Below are 27897 nucleotides of genomic sequence, written 5' to 3' on the forward strand. Positions count from 1 at the left end.
AATAATAACACAACCGCATGACAACTATTCATCAGCCCACTATTTGGAACACTTCACTAAAGTACAATAAGGTTCCATTTTTAAAGGATTAAATTATCACTTCATGTTAATTTCAACATTTGCAAATTAAATGCATAAGTTTTATCTATTAATAAAATTTAATGGATCTGAGCGAACAATAAATAGTTGTTTTTCTATTAACTAACTAACATAGATTAAAACATACTGTAACAGATGCATTTTTTGTTAATGCATTTACTAACTAATGGGACTTTTATTGTAAAGTGTTACCAAAATGGTTTTTGCCATTTAGAAATATTAAGAGAATGTCTCTGCAGTATTTGTTAAATGTCTAAATGTGCTAGTGTTGCATTCTGAATACAGCGGCTGTCCAGAATGTGAATACTGGCAAATGTAGTAGTTTATTCAAGCATGCAAAACACGCACGTACTGTCTGCAGTGTACATGCTGCATACTGCTGAAATATTAAGAGTGTGCTGTTCTAACATAGCCGTCCTCTGTGTTTCACTGCCTCTTCTCTTCTGTCTGCTTACACCATCAGCACGGGTGCATCATGCAGAAGTGTTTAGTTCTAGATGCCAATGATTCATTCAAGCATGCAAAACACGCACGTACTGTCTGCAGTGTACATGCTGCATACTGCTGAAATATTAAGAGTAGTGTAGATGTGTGCTGTTCTAACATAGCCGTCCTCTGTGTTTCACTGCCTCTTCTCTTCTGTCTGCTTACACCATCAGCACGGGTGCATCATGCAGAAGTGTTTAGTTCTAGATGCCAATGATTCATTTAATATCTCCAGAGCTGAAAGAGAATACTTGAGCCACCTTTAAGCTGTAATATAATGCAAATGTTTTGTTCTAAATCGCAGGTGATCCTGTTGGCTTGCCGACACGCTTGACCCTGGAGTTCAGCGCATTTGATGTGTACGTTTTCTGTATTAAGAGCATGTAATGCAGCTGGTTATTCTGAAAGCCTTGGATAATGGCCCCAATATCACGTCTGTTACTTCTGAAATTAATGCGTTTTTTTCTTGCCGGTTAAGTCCTCAAGGATCGTTTCAGTAGAATTAATTTTACATTTATGACGGCTGGCCACACAGAATCACAATATAGGTGAATTTAATTTAAAACAACGTCCGTTTCTTCTCCATTTCTCTAGTAGTTTACCACATTAGTTAACATGAACATTAGATTAATGTTAACATTGGTTAATGCATATGGTACAAACCCCCCCCAAAAACATGATGTTTGTTTAGAAAATAATCTGAGAGTTGAATTTAAACAACTAGTAGTGTAAACGTTATTCAAAACCATAACTAAAATGAATACAAAGAGTACGTTCTCTTTGGAACGTGTTTTTAAGCATTATTTTCCTTTGCTTTAGACACTCTCATGTATCGCTGACGTATATATATAGACATTGATTTCTTTTATCATGTTGCATACAGTATAAAACAATTAGCTGGTTTTACCCTGAGCTGTAATGTGTTAAGCTGTTATGCTTAGCTGATCCTGGTTGGTGCAAAATCTAATCGTATACAATACTGGTTACATTATGATGTTACAACACAATACAAATAATACAGTGCATCAGTGAATGCAAATGATTTAGTGTATGTTTCAGTGATGGAGCCACACCGGCTCGCTGCAGTGCAGCCTCTGGGACTCTGTACAACACCAACACACTAGAAGCCTTCAGAACCACCGACAAGAGAGCGCTCCTGGATAAAGCAGCCAATGAGGTGCAGCGCTTTTAATCACTCTTCATTAATTGTGCCTGTTGATACTAGCGTATTTTATTTGCTCTTGCTGCCTGCAGAGATCCTCTGAATGAATTATGCACTTTCTTTCACTGTGTATCTGGATGCTGAGCATCCTTCTCCATCATTTGATAAATTACGGCTGCCATTCTTAATCTTCTTAATACTGTTTCGTTGACTGCCTGCTTTCTGCAAATGGTAATAACACAATGATAATCGCTGTGGTCAAACAGCAGGCTTAGACATAATTAAACCCAGTGTATTTGCAATGAAAAGAATGGTGGTATTTGTGTCCCAGAAGACATACTATTAAGTATTATATATTGTATATATGTTCTCATAGTATAATTTATAGTTTGTATAGTGCATGAGGTTTACATTTTATTATCCGACGTTGGAATCTAATAGGCTCTCCTAAGTATCCAACATTACACACTTTGTTTTATTAGTTAAAGATTTTCTTCTTCTTTTTTTTACTATTTTAGTTTTAAGAATAGTTCACGCAAAAATGAAACTTTTATGAAAATGTGATAACCCTCAGGCTGTCCAAGATTTGTAGAAATGTAGCACTGCATCAGTGTCTCAGCAATGGATGCTCTGCAGTGAATGGGTGCCGTCAGAATGAGAGTCCAGACAGCTGATAAAAACATCACAATAATCCACAGCACTCCAGTCCATCAGTTAACATCTGGAGAAGACAAAAGCTGAAACACATCCAGCATTAAGACGTTTTTAACTAAAATATGAGTTCATAATCCACTTTGTTGCAACCACAACCGTTTCTGAGGAACGACATTGTTTGGCAGAAGTTGAAATGCTAGGATTTTGTACTGAAATAATAATGAAGTGTTTAGTGATTTTGTTCCAGAATGTGTTTCACATTTGCATAAACTATCAGAAACCATTTCTGGTCATGTCCATATAATTAATACTGGTGATGTTGTCTTCTTCACAGATTTGGAGCACTATTCAGTCAGGCGCTGTGCTGGAAGACTCCTCAGTATTAAACAAATTCATCCTCTTGACATTTGCGGTTTGTGTGCCAGCGTTTTAGAGAATGTCCTTATGAATGAATGCCCTTTCAGCCATTGTTTCTGACTGGCCCTTTTGTTTATCCAGGATCTGAAGAAATATCATTTCTATTATTGGTTCTGCTTTCCTGCCCTTTGCTTTCTGGAGGGGGTCCGGCTGGAGCAGGAGCCGGTGTCATTGGAGCGCAGCTTCTCTGCCAAACAGGTGCGGAGAAGAGCTGATAACTCACTTCTGACGAGGATGATTTGTGTGAAGGATAATGAGCCGTTAGTCAGTGCGTTATGGAAAGCATGTGCTGATTAGAATTTTTAATTCAGTGTTAATTATTTGAATGCATAATGTCATACATGCTCTAAGATGAGTGACGTGCCATATACAGTGTCAGTGTCACTAAAGCGTATTTGGAAATGTTCCTCTTTATATTTAAGGTACAGTATGTCATTAGTAAGTGAAGATGTGCTATTTTATTACCCTGCAAATTCAGTTACAGTATATGCATTTCCATTGCATGCACTAAATTCAAAATCCACCTCGATTCAATTGTTCTAAATGGCACACTATCCTTCTTTACACCAGATTTTGGAGCCGCTGTACATGTTAGAGAGTACATTTCAGTTCTTGCCTGAATATTTTCCAACCAAGCATGAACTTTCATGAGTTAATGAGGTGGACTGATTCACTGTTTCACAGATATTAAGCTTGCAAACGGCGTATGATGATCTCTGCGTCTCAAGTGGAATGACGGCAGTCCCACATTTTCTGCTCAAGTACACAGAAGAAAGTGTTGAAGTCGCTCCTCTAAAAGACTTGAACTCCTTCTGCACAGGCCTAAAGAAGGTAATGTCCAGTAGGATGCACCGAATGTTCGGCAACCGAATAAAGAGTAAATTGTACCGAACAATGACGTGACACGATCAAACAGAGGCGCGCACTAATGCAGCAAACATGTCTGCAGTGTGGAAGCCTTTAAAAGTGTTTGAGAAAGATGCAAAAATCATTAGAAGTTAGCCTGGGTTCAGAGTCGAAACCGCGAGGAAAATCTGCGCTGAAACAGTGTTAATCGTCAGTTGCTCAGAAACGTTTTTATACATTTTTTTAAAGCATGTGATACATGCGACAAACATCTTCTCAAATTCATAACGAGAATCATTTATAAATCTGCTGCTGTCAACAAAGAGAAGCACTGAGGACTTCCTGCTGGTTTCTGCCCAAATATAAGCTCCATCGACATTCATAAATGATAGTATTGTAATTTTACTGTTAAACTGAAATAAAAAAGTAAGACAATAATTATGATAATAATAATTACAACAGCTTTATTAATACATTTATTATAGCACTCACACATAGTGTTCAGACTGGGAACTGTAATATTTTCTAATGTTTTAAAAGAAGTCTCTTATTTGTACAGTAAAACATACATAACTGATTCAAGAAGGGGGTCTCGGAAATGGCCAAAAAATATTATTTGACTAACTTATTAATTTTAAGTTAAATTGTGCTTTGTTGGTATAATGTGTGCTAGAATGTTGTTTTGTAATACATTTTTGTTTTATTTGAAAAGCAGGACAAAACAGTGAAAAGCACATGTTGGCTATTTAATTTATGCAATGGTGAAAAAAATGGCAAAATAGGCCTACATGGGTAAAAAAAACAAAACGTATTCCCGTTTCATTTTGTTCGGCTTCAGCCGAGAATTTTCATTTCGGTGCAGCCCTAATTTCCAGTATAAAGCTGCATTATTATTATTATGAATGCAATATTGAAGGTTATTCCATAACTTCAGTTCTGTCGACAACATTTGTGGCATGCTGTAGATTGCCATATTTAATAATGAGACTCTGGGTGAAATGAGTCGAATTTGCGTTCTGTGGTGCTTGATGATGAACCCAGGATATTCTTTACATGTAATTCTTCACAGTATGTGGGTATAATGTGGCATGTGTCCTGATTGGCTTGGCAGATTACTGTGGGAGTGTATGACCCCTGCACGCTTCCTCAACATCCAGGCTGGCCTCTCAGAAACCTTCTCATCCTCCTCGCTAAACAATGGTACGTCTGCAGTGAGCTTTTCCTACACGCGTCCCACTGGTGTTAAATTACAGTTTGATAAGTGTACACTCCAATCCCATACAGTACCATGATGCTGCTTATTCATTAGCCATGCAGCCAAGAAACCTTTCTGAAAATACCATGGCAGCACCTAAAAACAATATGTCCAATGTTAATAGTACCATGGTACTTTATTAGATCACAGTACCGAATGATTACTATGTTCATATGCACCATGGGACTCCAAAGTACTTTAAAGAGTACTGTAGTACAAGTCCAAAACGCATATTACCATAGCACCATATCCAAAAACTGTGGAGTTATTCATACTTAGCCACTTCATGTGTTTTGATCGATTGGATGTTTCTTCTGCTCACCAAGGCTGCAAAAATACAGAAAAAAACAGGAATGTTGTGAAATATTATATCAGTTTAAAATAATGTTTTTCTATTTTTATATATTTAAAAATGCAATTTATTTCTGTGATCGAAGCTGAATTGTTCAGCATCATTACTCCAGTCTTTAGTGTATCATAATCTGGCAGAAATCATTCTAATATGCTGATTTATTATCAGTGTTGAAAACTGTTGTGCTGCACAATATTTTTACTATTTCTATTTCCAGGATTTTGTAATGGATAAAAATGATTTAAAATAGAAATCTAACTTACTGTTCAAAAGTTTGGGATCCGTATACATTTTTTTTCTTTCATTTTTTGAAAGAAATTAATACTTTTATTCAGCAATAATGTGCTAAACTGATAAAAAAGTGACATTAAAGACTTATATTGTCCCAAAAGATTTCCATTTTGAATAAATGTTGTTCTTTTGAACTTTTTATTCATTAAAGAATCTAGAAAAAGTATCACAGTTTCCACAGAAATATTGTGCAGCACAACTGTGTTCAGCATTGATAATAATCAGAAATGTTTCTCGAGCAGCAGATCAGCATATTATACTGATTTCTGAAGATCATGTGACACTGAAGACTGGAGGAATGATGCTGATTCATCAATTACATTTTAAAGTATATTAGAATAGAAAAACATTATTTTAAACTGTATTACTTCACAATATCACTTTTTTTTCTGTATTTTTGATCATATAAATGCAGCCCTGATGAGCCTAAGATACTTTGTTAAAGAAACAGTAAAAATCTTACATGACCAAATAAACATCAAAATATGATGTCTTTTTAGGAAATGCAGTGCAGGTGGAAGATTTTGTAAATACTGCTGCATTTTGCAGCATTCAGTGTTAAATGTCATAGTGCTCCAGCTGTACTGACTCCTCCAGCCGTCGTCTCTTTGTAATGGTAAGTTTAAGGTCACTCCAAAGACCGTGTGTGCTTACGGTGGTGTGTGTTTGTGCGTGTGAATGCCAGGGGTTCACAGCTGGATGTGCTGCAGGTTCTGTGCTTCAGAGACAGCACTCTACAAGGGAGCCGCTCCATTCGGCACAGCATCATCTTTCGGGTCAAGCTCCCAGACCTCTCGGCTTCTGCAGGTAATTTATCATCTTCGCCCGAGTGCTTCAGAACAGCAGCATAAAGGCTGGGCTTTTAGCTGGCTTCAGGAGAGGCCAGACACCATTTAAATGTTAATACAGAGTCCTCAGACCGCCTGCCATAGGTTTCAGTTTTGTAGCTGATTGTTGGGTCATATGAACCGTCAGTTTCTTCCTGCTAATTATCCAGATTCATGTTGTTAGATTTTATTTGCATTATCATTCATTTACAGAGCGCATAAGGCAGGGGTGGGCAGTTCTGGCCCTCGAGATCCACCTTCACGTAGAATTTAACCTGTAGCTAACGAGTAGTTCTGAAGACCTTGATTAGCTTGGAGTGTTTGATTAGGGTTAGAGCCAAGGGCCAGAGTTGCCCACCCCAGGCTTAAAGGGACATGGTGATGACTAAAATATATAAAACGGTAGGAGAAATTGTATTTCAGTGTTCTTATGCAAAAGTTTTGCATTCCCCTGAGAAACTTTGCGAAACATTTGCGTTCTGTTGCGAAATTAATTTTCCCCAAGAAGTGTTGCTTTTGAAATATGGTTATCTTCTCATATCATGGTATTTCCATTACAATCATTTTGCAAGTGAATGCAAAGCTCCTTGGGGAAATGCAAGACTTTTGCAAATGAAAGCAGTGCTCTCCACTAATATTGGCATCCTTGGTAAATATGAGCAAATGCGGCTGTGAAAATAAATATGCATTGTTTATCCTTTTGATCTTTCATTCAAAGAATTCACAAAATTCTAATCTATCATTGGAGTAAAACAATTGAAAATCTCATGATGAAATAAATGCTTTCTCCAGTTCATATTGGGGCAGTTCTGGCCCTCGAGATCCACCTTCACGTAGAATTTAACCTGTAGCTAACGAGTAGTTCTGAAGACCTTGATTAGCTTGGAGTGTTTGATTAGGGTTAGAGCCAAGGGCCAGAGTTGCCCACCCCAGGCTTAAAGGGACATGGTGATGACTAAAATATATCAAACGGTAGGAGAAATTGTATTTCAGTGTTCTTATGCAAAAGTTTTGCATTCCCCTGAGAAACTTTGCGAAACATTTGCGTTCTGTTGCGAAATTAATTTTCCCCAAGAAGTGTTGCTTTTGAAATATGGTTATCTTCTCATATCATGGTATTTCCATTACAATCATTTTGCAAGTGAATGCAAAGCTCCTTGGGGAAATGCAAGACTTTTGCAAATGAAAGCAGTGCTCTCCACTAATATTGGCATCCTTGGTAAATATGAGCAAATGCGGCTGTGAAAATAAATATGCATTGTTTATCCTTTTGATCTTTCATTCAAAGAATTCACAAAATTCTAATCTATCATTGGAGTAAAACAATTGAAAATCTCATGATGAAATAAATGCTTTCTCCAGTTCATATTGGCACCCAACGTCCTTTTCCCAAGATAACAGCTCTGAGTTTTCTCCTATAATGCCTGAAGAGTTTGGAGAACACCTGATACGAGATCAGAGAGCATTCCTTCATCCAGAATCTCTCCAGATCCTTCAGATGCACAGCTCCATGTTGGTGCTTCTTCTCTTCTGTTCACCACACTCCTTTTCTATAGGGTTCAAGCCATGGCAGAAGCTTCATTTTGTGCTCAGTGACCCATTTTTGTGTTGATTTTCATGTTGGTTTTGGATTATTGTCCTGATGGAAGATCCAATCATGGCCCATTATAAGATTTCTAACAGAGGCAGTCAGGTTTAGGTTTTTTATCTGTTGGTATTTGATAGAATCCATGAAGCTATGCATCTGAACAAGATGTCCAGGACCCCTGGCAGTAAAACAGGCCCACAACATTAAAGATCCAGCAGTATATTTAACCGTGGGCATGGGATACGTTTTATCCCTGTTTGCACTAAACCCATCTGGTGGGTTAGCTTCCAAAAAGCTCTTTTTTTTGTTTCATATAGACACACATTCTCTCCCAGACAGATTCGTAACATCTTTAGTTGATTGCAATCTCTTAATTATTGCCCTGATGGTGGAAATGGGGATTTTCAATGCTTTAGCTCTTTTTTTATTTATTTTTTGTGGCCACTTCCTATTTTGTGAAGCTCAACGATCTTGTTCTGCACATCAGAACTATATTCTTTGGTTTTACTCCTTGTGATGGATGAGTAAGATAATTTTGCCCTTGTGTTCCTCGTATTTATAATCCTGTGAAACAGAAGTCATGGCTGGACAGTGTCATGCTCTAGTCACCCCGATGTGCTATAAAAATGTCAATATGACTGGGAATATACTTCACAGATAGTTTACTCATAAGAAGTTCTAGGGGTGCTAATAATTGTGGGCAACATGCATTGGAGAAAAACATGTATTTCATCATGAGATTTTCTCTCCACTTTCCATTGTTTTACTTCAATGATAGATTAGAATTTTGTGCATTTTTTTAATGAAAGATCAAAAGGATAAACAATGCATATTTATTTTCACAGCCGCCTTTGCTCATATTTACCAAGGATGCCAATATTAGTGGAGGGCACGGTGAGTTAACATAAGGTTTCTCTGGAAATGCATGACTTTTCTGAGCTTTAAAATATGCATTTTCCTCCCTGGTAAATATTTATATATAAAAGTTTATGTGCACTAGTAATCATGGCAGTAGTAAATTTGCTGATGATGATCAAAGAAATGAGAACAATAATAACCGGGCATGTAAAGCAAATCCAGCGGGAATCCAGCATGGACATGCATGCAGATGAATCACACTTTCAGTGGCCGCAATTCATTCATAGAGAATCCTGCCTTTAAATAGCATTATGAGTGGAGAAAAAAATTAAAAGGGACAAAAGTTTATGATATGACCCGTTTATGGTTTCTGTTAGATCTGTTGATTTTCTTTGTACTGTGCAGTAAGTTCAGTCTGTGAGGATTTTGAGTTGTTGACGTCAAAGAAGGTCTAGTATGGATTATTCTTCCTGAGCTGGGACATGTTTGTCTGCTCAGATCCTTCATTCACTCCTCAGCTGTGAACTGATGGTGGAGATGCCCTGACATTCACCCTCATCGCACATCAGACTCGTGAATTCCTGCGGGAGTTGCTGTACTGTGGTGTGAATCGCTTTGTGAGTTGGGCCGAAGCCGCCGGGTATGAAAGGACATTGCTGTAGGAACCTGATAAGGACAATTGATTAAAATCCGGTCGTTCCATTTTCACATAGATGGCCTCTTTCATCGCTGTCTTAAACAGTCCATCCTCCCTGTCTTTACACCGCTGTCCTTGACCGGTGAGGTGCTTCTCCTTCAGAAGTCTTCACACTTCAGTGAAGCTTGCCCTTCTGAGCTGTGATATTCACTTGCATTAAAAAGTCCAGTGCAGTGATCTCACGTTGTGCAATCCACCATCATCTCACCAAAATTAACCAACACAGCCACATATATGAGTGATGATGCATCCATCTTTGGGCACCATTCACTCAATGTTTTCTTGTATTCAAAACCAGATAGTCAATACGGTTTGATCAACTACTAATTTTTAATAGGAAAAAAACCTTGATTAGTTGATGATCATTTGACTGCAAGGAACAGTTCACCCAAAAATGAAAGTTGAAATTGTACTCACCCTCAGTCCATCCAAGATTAGGATGAGTTTGTTTCTTCATCAGGTTTGTAGAAATGTAGCATTGCATCAGTGTCTCAGCAATGGATGCTCTGCAGTGAATGGGTGCCGTCAGAATGAGAGTCCAAACAGCTGATAAAAACATCACAATAATCCACAGCACTCCAGTCCATCAGTTAACATCTGGAGAAGACAAAAGCTGAAACAAATCCAGCATTAAGACATTTTTAACAAAAAACGAGTCCATAATCCATAATAACTCTTCCTGCAGTGAAAAAGTGTTCTGGTGTGAATCAGGAGAGAAATCTGCACAGATCAAGCAGCGTTTAAACAGCTCTAAACACTAAATATGTGGCTGGATTTTGATGCGAGAGACGACAGCAGATGCTCTTTTTCACTGGAGGAAGTGTTATTATGGATTATGGACTCGTTTTTTGTTAAAAATGTCTTAATGCTGGATTTGTTTCAGCTTTTGTCTTCTCCAGATGTTAACTGATGGACTGGAGTGAACTGTTCTTGGAAGTCATGTGTTCATCGACACAAATGCACTCAACTCCTACTAGACAGAGTGTAACAAACTGGCATGGACCAAGAACTGTTTTAGAAGTTGATCTGTTGCTTAAACATTCAGCTATTGTTTTCAAAACCTGATGTCGCAAAAAAACCCTAAAAAAACAAGCGAAATATGATACAGTGGCTGAAGTCATTGTATGTCTGAGCTTCAAATATTTCTTTACAATTGTTTTACCTATACGACACCAAGCAAAGTGTCTTTTATATTAAAGGAGTCATATGACGTGAAAAAGAACGTTATTTTGTGTATTTGGTGTAATGAAATGTTTATGCGGTTTAAGGTTCAAAAAACACATTATTTTCCACATACTGTACATTATTGTTTCTCCTCTATGCCCCGCCTTTCTGAAACACGTAGATTTTTACAAAGCTCATCGGTCTGAAAAGCGAGGTGTACTGTAGGCTGTTACATTATGTTTAAGTGTACTAATTTGTTTATGCAGTATGTCCAAAGAGTGTGGGTTGGGAGAAGAATGCTAAAGGAGCGATGGGACCTCGAAGTGTCAATCTCAGTGAATGCATGGACCCCAAAAGGTACTGAACATCTGGCGTCAGTTTACACACTCTGACATGGTTTTCTCAGTGGTATGTGACACATTTCATTCATTTCCTCAAGGCTTGCCGAGTCTTCTGTCGATCTCAACCTGAAGCTGATGCGTTGGAGGCTGGTCCCGTCTCTGGATCTGGATAAGGTCGTGTCCACAAGGTGTCTGTTGCTGGGAGCTGGGACTCTGGGCTGCAATGTGGCAAGAACACTGATGGTAAGAACCATCTGCTTTTGATTTACATTTGATTATCGACTGTTTATCGCATCTGACAGGTGTGAAAAAAGCCTTCCTTGCCTTCAGTGTGGATTTCTTGGCTTGCTTTGTCATTCAAGTGCTTACTTGCCTTTGGCATAATCGCTTCTTAATGGTTTTTGAAGTAGTCGTAAGCCAAAGACTGTAATTATAAAAAGCAAGTCGCAGATGCTTCCATCTCAAAATGATAGTGGTGTCACTTGAAAATGCAGCTAATTGCGAGTGTAAGAGTGTTTTTACACTGGGTTCCTACTGCCAGTGGTGGAAAGTGGGGGGGGGCAATAATAGTGGTAATTTTAGATGACCTTTCGGATGCATTTAATTATAAAAGACTTTATAATCTGCAATAACATTTATTAACAACTTATTTAATATTTTCTCTAAAACTTCTTGTATATTAAGACAAACACCTGCAATTCTGGCCAAATGAAAGATACGTTGTGTGTGAATTTGCACATGTTATAATGTAAGCATCATTAATGACCCCCTGTGTTTAATGCATTATGCATTTATGCATATGGCATACAGTATCACTGCAGCTTCAATTGGATTACAGCTGGTCACAGCTTCTGTAATACTGCAAATGGCAGACTGAATGTTTTCTGTTCTGTTTTTGAGGGCTGGGGTGTGAGGCACATCACTTTTGTGGACAACGCGAAGATCTCCTACTCGAACCCAGTGCGACAGCCGCTCTACGAGTTTGAAGACTGTCTGAGTGGAGGGAAAGCTAAAGCTCTCGCCACGGTGGACAGATTAAAGAAGATCTTTCCTGGCGTGGTGAGGACTTTCACAAACTTTAACAAGTTTATCGCAGCTGCATATAAGAAGCTTGAGAAGCACTCAGGTGCTGTTTGGGGTCGGTTGAACAGTAGTTACAACAGACAGAAATGTTTTGAACTGTGTATAATTATTGGAACAGTTACATCTGTGTATTTATTAGACTAATGATGCATGAATAAACATCCGAGAGGCTGTATGAACCTATACTGTGGGCCGCTAGTTTGAGACCATTAGATTAATCAGTAGGACTCAATTACAACACGCAATTATCTACGACAATGAAGTCTGAATTATTCATTTTAATATTGATGAATGGTATCAGTCCGGATCACTGATGCTCGTTATCTTTGAGGAGTCTCACAGCATTTGATCCCACATTGTAACCCATGTTCATATGAAATGCGGCTCATTTCTATTCATCTGCTGAGCGATCCTCTCATGCATCACTGATCTTATGGCTTCTTCCAGAAGCAAATTTGCCTTTTCTGTTTTCACTGCAGTTGATCAGTGAACTCCCTTTTGGATGAAAGTAGAAGTTTTTTTAGATTTAGATTAATAATTATTAATTGACTTGCTTGGATAAATCGAGGTAAACAAACACACAAGGAGCTTTGCGTGGGGAGTCTTGTTTTTCTCCACTGTCCTTGCGAGAGTCTATGGGTTTTTTACTCATGCTGTTTTAGATAAACCAACTAGTCATCGTCACAAATCACCAATTTACTATTACTATTTTAAACTAGCCGTCTCCCCCATTTCTTCATTTGGAGAGTCTTTTTTCTCTTATATGGTCTCAGTGCTAAGCAATAAAATCAGTTTGGGTACATGTTGTCCGTGTGTTTTAAGCAGTAACATCAGACCCATGTGACTCAGACTTTCGCTGGCCTTCATATTCATGACTCTGTGTGGGAACGCTGTTGGCAGGTGTTTCCATCCACAAGGCCTGTGAATCCTCTGCGCTATCAAATCCCCTTCACTTCCCATGATGCATCATGCTGCCAGCTTCAACTAATATCATTCCAGAAGACGTTTTGGCCATTGGCAACCATTAAGAAAGTGCTTTCCTGATGCATCATTGTGACCGTTACTTTTTTAGTTGATTTTGAGATTACTACAAAGAGTTTTCAATATATTGAGTTTTCGCTGATTTGATTTAGTTGATTTAGAAATCTGTTTTTTTTTTTGGTCTGTAATTTTTTTCAGCTGGTTTTGCTACAGGATCCATATTTTACACTGGACAGCAAATGGAAACAACTTTGTACAAAGACTATCATTATAACAGTAACAGAAGTTTCCGTCAAAATGCATTAATACTAACATGCACTGCATATGCAAAATTATGAACATGATGTGTGTCCCTGCAGCACAAAAGCAGTGTTAAGTCGCTGGGGTATATTTGTAGCAATAGCCAACAATACATTGTATGGGTCACAATTATCAATTTTTTTAATGCAAAAAATCATTCCTACTGTAAATATATCCAAACTAAATTTTTGATTGCTAAGGACTTCATTTGGACAACTTTAAAGTATATAATATACTGATAAAAAGTATTTATTTATTTACAGTGGGGAAAAAAAGTATTTAGTCAGCCACCAGTTGTGCAAGTTCTCCCACTTAAAAAGATGAGAGAGGCCTGTAATTTTCATCATAGGTATACCTCAACTATGAGAGACAAAATGAGAAAAAAAAATCCAGAAAATCACATTGTAGGATTTTTAAAGAATTTATTTGCAAATTATGGTGGAAAATAAGTATTTGGTCAATAACAAAATTTCATCTCAATACTTTGTTATATACCCTTTGTTGGCAATGACAGAGGTCAAACGTTTTCTGTAAGTCTTCACAAGGTTTTCACACACTGTTGCTGGTATTTTGGCCCATTCCTCCATGCAGATCTCCTCTAGAGCAGTAATGTTTTGGGGCTGTCGTGGGGAAAAACGGATTTTCAACTCCCTCCAAAGATTTTCTATGGGGTTGAGATCTGGAGACTGGCTAGGCCACTCCAGGACCTTGAAATGCTTCTTACGAAGCCACTCCTTCGTTGCCCGGGCGGTGTGTTTGGGATCATTGTCATGCTGAAAGACCCAGCCAAGTTTCATCTTCAATGCCCTTGCTGATGGAAGGAGGTTTTCACTCAAAATCTCACAATACATGACTCCATTCATTCTTTCATTGGGTGTGTGTGTGTGTGTGTGTGTGTGTGTGTGTGTGTGTGTGTGTGTATGTGTGTTAGTGTGTATGTGTGTTAGTGTGTGTGTGTGTGTGTGTGGATGTGTGTGTGTGCGCATGGGTCTTATTAAGGGATGTTTCAGCACACCTGGCTGAATAATCTTTGCTTTTCTATCATGTCTGTGTTGACAGCTGCCCGTCTGTCTGCCGGGATGAGATTAGCAGTCTGCTGTGTTTACTCTGTGGTCATCATTAATTCATCTGCTCATCCTGTATCGATCTACTCCCCCATTCGGCTAATTACGCCACACGTTTTACCTTCACAGAACCCCTGCGTGTGTCAGGCCAATTAGACGGGCCAGATATCCACGCAGTAATTACGACTCTCTCTCAGATAGTGGGATGAGATGATGTCTGATTCACTGCTCACCTCGCAGAACTGACATCATGTCTTCCGTTGCAACAAATGCTGACACAAACATGCTGAATAGATGCTGGATCAATAGATGTGGTCAAGTTGCCAGTGCTACTTTCTTAGCTTTGATGCTCATCTGAGAGCTCTATGCACATTTTCTCAATTCTAAAGTAGTAAAAAATTTATTTCATTCATTTTTCCCCCCGTTTCTTTTTGTGTGTTTCTTCTCTCGTTCTTGAGCTGAATATTTAAGCTTTATGTCAGGTTAAATTCAGTTTCTGATGAAGCAATCCTTCTGATTTGCCAGTCAGAGTAAAGACAGCATTTCAAGGTGATGTCTGGAGTAGGCAGTGACTCAAGAATGCCTTATTATTAAAAGCTTGAAATATATTTGAAATATGTGAAAAAATATATTTCTTAAAAAGAATAAACACTATTGAAGCAGTGTTGTTTTAAAATAACATGCAACATCAAACTCAACATGCAGGAAGCCTTTTTTTGTCACGTGACAGGAAATCCATATAACAGAGGTGTCCCTTAAACACCCTTAAAGTCAAAATGCTTCTTGATCTGTAAAATATATCACAAACATACATTTGTTATTCAAACAGACATTGATATTCTTTTGTCATATATTTTTTTTTTTTAAGTAAAATTACTTTTTACTTGATGGTTACACCACTTCATATTTTAAAGTCATTAAAAAAATGTTGAAAAGGGATATAAAAGTTTTTCTGAAATGTTTAAATACAAAAGTCAGGTTTATTTGCATAGCACTCTTTACATACACATAGTTTAAAACTGCTTTACTGAATTAATTACTATGAAATGCAAGAAAATAACTAATTTCATGGTGTAAGATTTTAGTCATATTGCCCAGTTTCAAACATTTGGAATTTGCCGGAAAGTTATTCCATAACTTATTAGTCTTTTAGTCCATCAGTAATAGTATCAAAATATTATTTTGTTCTTTGCCATAGTCACCTCTGGTTTGCATGCAAAGAACAAAATAATAGTTTAATACAGGAGAACAAATCTTGAGAGAAACTAGGCTACACTGCAGGCGGTTCTCCTCTGGCTATACAGACAAAACATAATGTCAGCATTAGATGTCTGTTACTATATTGTTTGAACTGTGAGAATTAGGTGTCTTTGAGCTCATTCAGGGCTTACAGATAACAGACATTGGTTTATCAACAGTCTTGGAGTGGCAGCAGTTTGTCCTTTACGTGGAAGACTGAAAGGCCATGTTTAGACGGGCACATGCATTTTAAATGAGATGTATCCTTTTCATCTCAGTCATAGATTTGACTGACTTAAATAGGTTGCTAGTAACGTTGGGCTAGTGACTAATTTGCTTGGTTAAATTAATATATGGTTGATAATAATCTACTTAAGAAACTTACTTTTTCATTCTGATTTATGGTACAAAAACATGTGATGTGAACAATAAACACCATACTTAATTGGTCTCGCTTGATATCAGTGCAGCCTTTGATACAATGAATAACATGATTCTCATGCATTGACTTGAACAATCAAAGCTGGTTAGACTGTCTATAGGGTTTTTCCCCCACAGAAAATAAAAAATTTTTGTGGAGTCCCCCAAGGCTCCGTTTTAGGACCTCAGTAGTTTATGTAGTATACAGTATGTGAACTTTAGGTAATGTAAACAGGAAGCATGGGATAAACTTTTAGAGCTATGCAGATGATACACAACTGCTTATTTTCAAACCTTCTGAAATGCAGAAATCTGTAAACGGCCTGACATGTTACTTGTTATATAATTCAGAATGGATGCACCAAATTTCAATTGTATTGATTGTGAGTGCAAACATTGAGAGGAATTTAACTTTTGTTTTAAACATAATGCTTTGTCTTGTCATCTGTTGTGAATATATTATTCATTCCTTTCAGATTGCAGAGGGCTACAACATGAGCATCCCAATGCCAGGCCACCCAGTGAACTTTTCTGAGCTGACAATGGCTCAAGCCCGGCAGGATGTATATCAGCCATCTTCCGAAAGTTACCAACATTTATTTTGCTCTTGTACACTAATAACTAATACATATGATCAATTTAAATACATCCAACTCTTTTAATTCAAAAGGTTTCACAGTATTTATCGGTCAAGGTTCATTCATTGATTAAAAGGTGTGGAAACTCTTATAGTGAGGCTGCAGATGCTGTATTGCGATGCTTTCTTGTTGTTACTCTGTTATAAGCATGCCTTCGGTTCATTCTCAGGAGCGTCTCTGTTCTCCAACATACCTGGACATCGTCTCGGCTGCTACTTCTGTAACGATGTGGTCGCCCCTGGAGACGTGAGTTTTAATTAAGCACTTTCATTGCTGAAATTAGGTTTTCCTCAAGACACGTATTATATTAGAAAATCAAATGTGTAGCGGAAACCAATCAGTCATATGCTAAAGTGACCTCAATGGACGCCTTGTGCTGGAAATCATATCCTACAGCAAAATATGGTCGAGCACAGTCTCCTACTGAGTTGATCCATCACCGAAATGAAACATTTTTACAGACTGAGAAATTAATATGTTTGCTTTCGGTGATTTGTCTTTACTCGAAGCTGTTAGTGAAGTCTTGTTTTGTTTGTAGTCCACCAGAGACAGAACTCTGGACCAGCAGTGCACTGTGAGCCGTCCTGGTCTGGCCATGATCGCCGGAGCCCTAGCCGTGGAGCTGATGGTCTCTATTCTCCAGCACTCAGAGGGGTGAGTGCCTCAGCTTCACACATCTGCTGCTGTGAACCGTGCTGCACTTCCATCCACATAGTGTGCTAGAGCAGGATTCACTGCCGCTGCAGTTCTGTATGAACTTAACAGCTGGACACTTTCCTGGGTCATTTTGTAGTATAAATAGTGTGTTCACACTGGAATTTCAACAAGAAGAAGTGCACTCCAAATACCCAGGTGGTGCATTTAAATAACTGGAAAAAATAACAGTGTGTGCTCTGCTCGACATTTCATGCATGCACTCAACTGTTGCAGCGTTCTTTGAAAGAGCCAAGGGTCTAAAATTAACTTTCATCAAGTGTGAGTAAAAAATGTGAGTATGAAACGGTGTTACTTAGTTGGCCAGTAAATTTTTAATTAATTCTCACAATGACTGCCTATCCTAATCCTAATCGTCATATAACATGCATTTGAAAATGGAACATGCGCCAAACACGTTCCCTAGTTTGAGAAGTTGGTTTATAAATCTAATAAGAAAAAAAACCAACCATAATATTGCTATTTTAATTGCATTGTTATTACTATTATTATACAGTTTAGTAGTATTACTTTTTAAATTATTTACTTTGGTATAATTCAATTTACATACTAATAATAATAATATTAATGATAATTGCAATGTGTAACGATAGAGGCGTCGTGACAATGAAGTGGGGATCCAATAGCAGGCTTTATTAAAAAGAGCGTAGTCAGGACAGGCAGAGTCAGACACCAGCAAACAGTAACATCCAAGGTACAGGCAAAAGAGTAATCCAACCAGACAGACAATGGTCAGGGCAGGCAGCAGTCAATCAAAAACAAGGTAACAGTCCAAGGATCAAAACACGAGAAAGGCAAAACTTAGGAACATGGAAACTAGGAAACACGGAAGGGCTAAACATACAACCACCAGCGAAGACCGAGAGTATGTGTGCTAATGGGAGACAGCTGTGAACTGATGATGAGATCTGATGAGAGACAGGTGATGCAATTGACGAGTCCGTGCAAAGGATTATGGAAAATGGAGTCCTGGGTACAATGGCAAGAGTCTGGATTGACGTGCCCTCTAGCGAAGGGCATTCCAATCCAGTGGAGTGCCCCCCCCACCAAGGAGTGGCTTCCAGACGCTCCAATTATAATAGACTACAATCCAGGAGGGAGGTGGAGTGAAGGCGGAATGGGGGAGGGATGAAGGGCCAGGTCCATGTTGAAGTGGAGGAACAAATAACTGAGGCAGAGCCGGCGGAGCAGAGAGCCAAGGCAAAGCCAGCGGAGCAGAGAACCAGGGCAAAGCCGGCGGAGCAGTAAGCCAGGGCGGAACCAGTGGAGCAGATAGACAGGGCAGAGCAGAGTGCCAGGGCGGAGCTGAAGACCACCAGAGCAGAGCTAAGAACCACCACGGCAGAGTTGAAGACCACCAGAATGGAGCAGAAGACCACCAGAGCGGAGACGAGAACCATCACAGCGGAGCTGGTGGAGCCGAAGACCACCAGAACTGAGCAGAAGACCACCAGAGCAGAGCTAAGAACCACCATGGCGGAGCAGGCAGAGCCGAAGACCACCAGGGCAGAGCTGATGGTGCAGGATACCAACAAGGCGGATCAGGCAGAACTGGAACATAGAGCACAGAGAGGATAACAATGGCCTCAGCAGCCATAGCAGGACTGGCATACAGTTCAGAAACAGCATCTTTGGCCTTAACAGGGCAGGCAGAGAGTTCAGGGGCAGCCCTTTTGACCGTGGCTGGACAGTCAGAGAGCTCACAGGCGGCCTCCATAGCTGTGACAGGATAGGCAGAGCATTCACAGGTGGCCTCCATAACCGTGACAGGACTAGGCATGACTTAAGCAAAAATATCACGGATTCACGGTATTGTTGTTACAGCTCTAAAATGTGTTATTTTTAAATGTGTGGGTTAAAAAAAATAATAATTTTTTCCACTGAACACAATATATTTTATTTTTGAGCAACATACAGAATATTTGGAACAGCAGTATTTGTTTATTTTTTTCTTTGATTTGTTTCTGAAATGTTTGCTGAATTGTGGGCTGTCTTGCAGCTTTTGATGTGAAAAAGAAAAAAAAGAAGAAAAATAAAGACTGACATCCTTGTTCAACCTAAACCTGTAATTGCAGTTATGTAATTTTAGTTATATAATATAGATATCATTTATATAATTTCATATCATTTATTTATATCATTTCATATACATAATTTGATTTAATAATGTGAAATTATACTACATGCCTGAACGAAACAAACAGCAGGAGCTCTGAATGTGACGCAGATTCACTCTCTGACAGCAGGAGGCGCTTATGGTACAGCACATACAGTGTTTCCTTGGTTACTGCCGTAAACAAAGCAGCGCTGCACTGCTTTAATGTGAATTATACAGAGACGAGATGAAAAGAAGATACTATCTAAACTGTTCTGAAGACAGTCAGTTCCCCTCAGAAACATTCATATAAATCCCCAAATCAATATTTAAATCAATATTTTCTTCCAATAGTAATGAACAGTGAGTGTTCTTCCTGCTACAGTATTTTTCTCTTTGCGTCCGTCTTCAGCGTCTCTGGCCTCTGTTAAGAGGCGTTTACAGACTTCATATTTTCACATAAATTAAATTTTGGAAAATTATTGCATTGCAACGCATTTTGTGCAAGTCCAGAACAGAGACAAGCTGCAATAAGACAAAAAACGTCCGGTTGCCAATCGCGTAAATTCCAGGGGCAGCTCATTCGGCCGTCAAGCACACACGTGACTGACTACTGCACCAACAGGAGGGGGAGGGGTCGTGAGGGATTCCTACACTTTCAGTCTTTGAGGAGACGTGAAAAACCGCGCATACCGCAGGAACGGTATAATGGGAAATATTTGTGGTTTTGAAACCGTGAAATTTTCAAATCGCGGTATACCTTGAAACCGGTAATCGGCCCATCCCTAGACAGGACAGACAGAAAGTTCACAGACGGCCTCCATAGCCATGACAGAACAGGCAGAGAGTTCACAGACGGCCTCCTTGACCGGGACAGTGCATTGAGTGATTTCAGAGGCACTCTTAACGACCGTAATAGGCAGCGCTGAGAATTCATGATTAGCTTCTAGGGCTGAGACTGGTATAACAGGGGATTCAATGATGGTCTCCATGACCTCGTCAGTACAGACAAAGAATTCATAAGTGGGCACCCTTGTCTTAAGAGGAGCTGAAGCGCACACCCCCGCCAACTCTGGAGGTTCTGCAGTGAATGCCGCCACCTCTGGAGGTTCTGCAACAGGAGCTTCAACAGACACAGATAGTTAAAAAAACGGCACTCGCCGCTGTAACAGAGGCATCAGGGAGAGATTGATAATAGTGTCCGTGGTAGAAACAGAGGTGACGGGGAGCACCGTGAGCTCGGGAAAGTGTCCTGCTGTTGTCAGAGGAGGTTCTCCAACGGAAGTTGCCACCTCCGAGGGAACAGGAGCGAACTCTGGGAGAGATTTAAGGACTGGAGTGAACTCGGGGACTAAAGTCAACTTTGTACTCTGCTCAGGAGCTGAAGGCCTCACTAGACTTTGGTCAGGGGCTGGAGTGAACAGTGAGCTTGACTCGGGATCAGAAGCCCTCTCTGGGCTAGACTCGGGAACAGAAGCCCTCTCTGGGCTAGACATGGAATCAGGAGCCTTCTCTGGGCTAGACTCGGGAACAGGAGCCTTCTCTGGGCTAGACTCGGGAACAGGAGCCTTCTCTGGGCTAGACTCGGGAACAGAAGCATTCTCTTGGCTAGACTTGGGAACAGAAGCCTTCTCTGGTCTAAACTTGGGATCAGATTCGGGAAGTAGAGTGGGCACCACCACCACCAGGTTCTGCAGTGAAGGCTGCCACCTCTAGGGAAACTACAGTGGTGTGTGCGGCCCAAACACAGAGAATGGCCATAGCCATAACTGGCAGGACAGTGAGTACATTGTCTATTTCCAAGACAGACAGTGCTGTGCCTGCAAAACTGGGGTGAGTAGTGGCCGGCAGGCTTGAGAGTGTTGAAACTGTGTCACTCGCGAGTGTAGAGTCTGCGTGGCTCGTGAGAGTAGAAACCCCTGGAATGCCAGCAGCTTGCACTGACACCAGCTGAGGGTCCTCCACGCTGGATGCCAGGCTCGAACGCCTTGGGACTGACTTAGTGTCTTCAAATGCAACATTCACGATGCTCTGGAACACTGGAGTAGCATCCATGATGACTGAAGACTGTTGCTTGACACGAGCAGGCTTTGACTTGGCAGACTTGACGTGAGCAGGCTTGATATGACGAGACTCTGGAAGACTCTGGAAGACCAGCTGAGACGTGACGATGCTCTGGAAGACCAGCTGAGACGTGATGATGCTCTGGAAGACCAGCAGAGACGTGGCGATGCTCTGGAAGACCAGCAGAGACGTGATGATGCTCTGGAAGACCAGCAGAGACGTGACGATGCTCTGGAAGATCAGTGGAAATGTGATCGTATCAGCTGTGACGTGACTTGACTCAGAAAGATCAGCTATTTTTTGAACAGTCTCTGCAATTGCATCCATTTTGTGGAGAGACTCTGGAATGGCGGACATTACGGGATGAGATTCAGGAGAAGCAACCATGACAGTAGAAGGCTGTGGTGTGGTGGCCATGTTGCGGTCCACCTCCACAACACCCATGGTGAACGCAGAGCCGCTAAATTGAAGTGCCAGATCAATATACTCCTCTAATGACCAGTCCGGATGCCACAATGGCATATATGTGCTGAGTGGCTCAGATAGCCCCCCACGAAAAATATCATCAAACATACTTAATCCAATGAGGTTGAGGGAGGCAGTTCAATAAAGTCTAACACATAATCCTGGTGCTGGTGATTCTGTAATGATAGAGGCGTAGTGACAAAGAAGTGGGAATCCAATTGCAGGCTTTATTAAAAAGAGCGTTGTCAGGACAGGCAGACAATAGCATCCAAGGTACAGGCAAAGGAGTAATCCAACAAGACAGACAATGGTCAGGGCAGGCAGCAGTCAATCAAAAACAAGGTAACAGTCCAAGGATCAAAACACGAGAAAGACAAAACTTAGGAACATGGAAACTAGGAAACATAGAAGGGCTGAACATACAATCACCAGCGAAGACAGAGAGTGTGTATGCTACTTTTAAAGTCCTTCTAATGTGAGACAGCTGTGAACTGATGATGAGATCTGATGAGAGACAGGTGATGCAATTGATGAGTCTGTGCAAAGGATTATGGGAAATGGAGTCCTGGGTAAAGTGGCAAGAGTCTGGAGGGGAGTGCCCTCTATCGAAGCTCTTGTGACACAATGATTACAATAATTACAATAATAATAAATGCAATTAGATATTTCCCCAATTTGTTCTGTTCTGTTATTTTTTTTTTTTTATAATGTACAGCTTCTTGATGAGTAAAAATATTTATGGCCAGTAAATTTTGTCAGCTATTGACAGGTGTGGTGAAATGTTCCAGGGTTTTAGACATTATTTTAGACATATACATTAGATGGTAAAATGTAGCAGTACTTGTAATGTGTAGAACTAGCTTGCAAATTTGGGTCCTTCATCTACTTGGCTTCTAGAAAGCTGAAATGTTTTTTTTTTTTTCATTTATAATACTCACTTCTTTGCCAATTTAATATGCCAAACAACTAGAACTAAAAAATGTGTGTGTTGATTCCTTTGAAAAGCGTAACACTGTGAGTCTGTGGTGCTTTCATAACATTGATCTGCTTTATCGATCAGCAACACTCAACACACAGCGTGAGTTTGGGAAGGGCTGACCAATAGCATATGTGGCATTCTGGTGACACTAGTAAAGCAGAAATGTCACACTTCACCCTTTTAATGGGCTCATGCCATCTTAGCTTCATTTCCAGGCCTATGTTTAAATCACGCTGAAACAAAACAGCGGTAATAGCAATTGTGCTATAATGTCATATCTGGAGTGCAAAAAGTCTGTATGTTGCTTTTTATGTATTTCCAGTCGGATGAGAGGGTATAGAAAGCTTTCATCCATGTTTACCTTTGTAGGAAAACTTTAGAAAGCAGGCACTCAGTGCTGGCATCCTCCTGATGGTCTCTCTTCAGATGCATTAAGCTGTTATAGAGCCTCTGCTGGGTCTGGATAAAAACCTTCAGATATGCTGCAACACAGGACAGCACCCTCGCATAATAAGAGCTACAAAACCGCAGGGGGTTTTCAGCTGTCCAACTGTTACCCGAGGACGCTTTGAATTCAGAAACCACGTTAACGGCAAATTCTTTGATTAATAATTTTTTGGATGTTGAAATATTTTTCCCCCACATCTTAGTTTAGCGAGAGGAGAGTTTATCATAAGTGAGCCATTAGTCATCCCAAGTTTGGTTTCCGGACCAAGTAATATGCGCTATTATTAATCTTCTGAAAGAGTACTGAACGTCTGGATCAAAATTCTGTAAAAATAGGGCACAATGTACCGTATAATTTGAAGCAATTTTATTTTGTACAGGTGTTTACCAGTGTTTTGAATTTTACACTCCATTGAGTTTTGTTTTAGAATGAACCGAAATCAATGTAAAATATATAGGATATATTAGGATAAAGTTCTGTGTAATAAGCTGCCAGTACTTTCTCTGTTGTTTTACAGATTTATTTTTTACAGTGCAAAACACGGTGAAGAAAACTCAGAATCAGGCGATCATAAGCAGATGCATATGTAAAATAATGTGAATATCAAATATTAAACGGCATATAAATCAAAACTGCCAAACGTTACCGAATGAAATGTTGATCCAAGAAGTAGTTTAGGACTGTGAAGCTTTTTTGTGGGTGTTGATGGAAGCCATCGAATCCATCTATGTTTTGAACATAATTCAGAATCTCATCCAGACATAGTCTTTGACAAAAAAGACATAGTCTTTGACTTTTTGTTCAAAATGTTGCTTTTTCCCATGAAACATACCCTCATTCAAGTTAATAAATAATAATAATAATTAAAAAGAATGCATAAAGCTGAATGATATGAATGAAACTAAGGTTTGAACATGCAATGTAGATGTAGATTAGACTGCTGTGATACATAACATGCCTTAATTTATCTTAAAATGAAATAAAACCACTTCTCATAAAGAAAGAACGTGGTCTTCTTTTCAAGGAAAGACTAATGGTTATATGTGAATTCTTTATAACAACCTGCATACAACATTCTTCATTCTTTCAAGCAGATATCTTTTTTTATAGAGATTAAACAGATTACCCCATAAAGCGGTTCAGTCTAGAGCAGTTTTCACTTTGTTTTGTGGTGTTTGATTTACATTAATGACAAAGACAACAGCAACTAAATTTGGCTGCTGTCGCTTTAAAACCGAATGCACGGATCCAATAAACTGATACGCATCCAATATTCTCTCAAATGTTTACATTCATTTAAGACATAACCGAGTGTTTTTATGTGAATACTCGCCAAAACAGACAATTTGGCAGCTTTTATTGTGTGTATTTGTCAGTTCAAGTGCGAAAAGTCACAAAAGAGAAGTGAATTCATTCCTCGTGCGCTGTCTGAGAGGCGCTTTCTGTGTGTGCGCTCACAAAACTGAACTGAATTGAGTTCTCTTTCGCGTCGTCACACTTTTTCAAATGTATCCATATTAGTGATGTAACAATATCAAAATCTCACAATACGATAATATTGCGATATGAAGCCTACGTTATGATATTTATTACGATATTTAAACCCTAACTCTAACTGGGGGAAAAAATAACAATTTTGTACATTTTACAGTTAAATTATTCTGTCTAATGGACTTGGAGAGTTCAAAATTAAGAGCTTCAACCCGTGATCGTAACTAAGAAAACTTGAGTCAGAAAAAAGTCCTGAACTTTAAAGGGGACTCAACCCTCTTTTTATTTGTGATATACTGTCTCAGTCTAAATTACATTCACACTGGTGTTTTAGGAAATTAGAATATAATAATAACAACAGCAATGCCAATAGTAGCCATATATTGTAAAACAATTGCACTGTAAAATAAAATAAAATTAATATTTCATAGGTATATTATTTTTGCTTACAATACGTCTTTCCTATTTTCTTCACTTGAAAGAGATATTTTGAATTTGAACTGCATTTAAACCGCTAGCTGTCAGCAATTCATTCTGCACTTTTAAGCTTTTATTTTGACAGAAACTTCATTGAAAACATGGTTATAAAAAAGCCTCTCACTACAAATCTAGTGAAACGCTGTAATCATCTGCCGTGAAAATATAGCCCAACTGGTATCTGTTGCGTTCCCAAACGTGCACTAAACTCTCAGCAGTGTAATAAACGAGTTCACTGCATTCATTCAGTGTGAACAGAGCCGTTCTGAGGCGCACAAAACACCGGATCAAGAGCTGATCGTCTGAACCAAGTGTGTGCTTCGCTTTGAAACACGCAGTGAAACCAGACTCAATGAAGCAAGGGATTAAGCCATATATTCTGCTTTCGGTTTGACTTCGTTTGACGGATACTGCGCCAAAGCATAATGACCAAAAACACAACTTTAAAGACCTTTCATGTTAGAATAAGAAGCTTAGATATATTTTAAAAACTATGCTTTTTGCCCGGAAGACCTATTGTTTCATATCGTCATGTGACCACGATAATATTGAGACAGTTTTGCTATTACGATATCATGATATTGATAATATTGTAACATCCCTAATACATATGATATGTCTGCTCTTCTCTTACTCCCAAACGCTGACATTTTCGAATGTTTAATAAGACGTGCAGCAAGTGTATGCAAACTTGTGTCTCGTCAAGTAGATCAGTAAGTTCCAGCTCAGATGTGCACATCTACCCTCCTTACCAGGCAAGAGATTGGTTCTGATCAGATGTTTTACCAACTCGTCCCTCCGTAACTTTTTGTTAGTTTCATCTCGCTTTTATTTTGTCATAGTTTTTGTCACTAATTTTCCTCAGTGAAAAAAAGTCATCAGTGAAATGAACACTGGATCAGTTATTAGCATGTTTTGGTGGCTGTTGTAATGGTGGTGCTGCTACTAAGTAAAGGATGTTGTATTTGGCTTATGCAGCGTGTGAGTTATCTTGGCCTCTGGGCATTCCTGCACACTCTGCTAGGGGTGTTGTTTCTTCCCGAGCTTTGTCTGGAGGTGCGCATATTTGTGTGGACCTCACCTCACAATTTTATTAGGTTTTCTGATCTCGATGCTGACCTGATTCCTGGCTCCCATGTGTTATCTGGCTGTCAGTCTTTGTGGCACTGGTGATGGGATGCCTCTGTTTGAGTATGTCAGCTTCTTCTGAGGTGCAATATAGTTTGCATTTCATGCATTGAAGCACATTTTGCATTTAACACACAGGATGCATTAGTAATACACCAAACATAGTTTTTAGGCAGCTTAATACTCAGTATGTTCCTCTTTGACTATTTCTGACACTTTGACTGGCTGCCATTTGAATCACAGTTATGGCCTCAGGATTTGTGACTAAATCCAGCAGTAGCTCTGCACACACACACACACACACACTCACACACACACACACACACACACTCACTCACTCACTCACTCACGCACGCACGCACGCACGCACACTCGCTCGCTCGCACACACAGGTTTACATTTGTGAAAAGTGGGGACTCTCCATAGGCGTAATGGTTTTTATACTGTACAGACCGTATATTCTATTGCCCTACACCAACCCTACCCCTAAACCTACCCCTCACAGGAGACTTTCTGCTATTTCAGATTTTCAATACACTCCATAAATGAACACTGGATCAGTTATTAGCATGTTTTGGTGGCTGTTGTAATGGTGGTGCTGCTACTAAGTAAAGGATGTTGTATTTGGCTTATGCAGCGTGTGAGTTATCTTGGCCTCTGGGCATTCCTGCACACTCTGCTAGGGGTGTTGTTTCTTCCCGAGCTTTGTCTGGAGGTGCGCATATTTGTGTGGACCTCACCTCACAATTTTATTAGGTTTTCTGATCTCGATGCTGACCTGTTCCTGGCTCCCATGTGTTATCTGGCTGTCAGTCTTTGTGGCACTGGTGATGGGATGCCTCTGTTTGAGTATGTCAGCTTCTTCTGAGGTGCAATATAGTTTGCATTTCATGCATTGAAGCACATTTTGCGTTTAACACACAGGATGCATTAGTAATACACCAAACATAGTTTTTAGGCAGCTTAAAACTCAGTATGTTCCTCTTTGACTATTTCTGACACTTTGACTGGCTGCCATTTGAATCACAGTTATGGCCTCATGATTTGTGACTAAATCCAGCAGTAGCTCTGCACACACACACACACACACTCACTCACTCACGCACGCACGCACGCACGCACACTCGCTCGCTCGCACGCACACACAGGTTTACATTTGTGAAAAGTGGGGACTCTCCATAGGCGTAATGGTTTTTATACTGTACAGACCGTATATTCTATTGCCCTACACCAACCCTACCCCTAAACCTGCCCCTGACAGGAGACTTTCTGCT

General features: G+C 39.6%; 1 pseudogene; it reads left to right on the top strand.

The window, feature by feature from the left end:
• LOC107570334 (ubiquitin-like modifier-activating enzyme ATG7) overlaps positions 1-27897 on the top strand; it is a 92486-nt pseudogene that overhangs the window by 4630 nt on the left and 59959 nt on the right.

The sequence above is a fragment of the Sinocyclocheilus grahami genome, unplaced genomic scaffold (assembly GCF_001515645.1).
Source record: "Sinocyclocheilus grahami isolate Dianchi unplaced genomic scaffold, SAMN03320097.WGS_v1.1 scaffold1442.1, whole genome shotgun sequence".
NCBI classification, from domain to species: domain Eukaryota; kingdom Metazoa; phylum Chordata; class Actinopteri; order Cypriniformes; family Cyprinidae; genus Sinocyclocheilus; species Sinocyclocheilus grahami.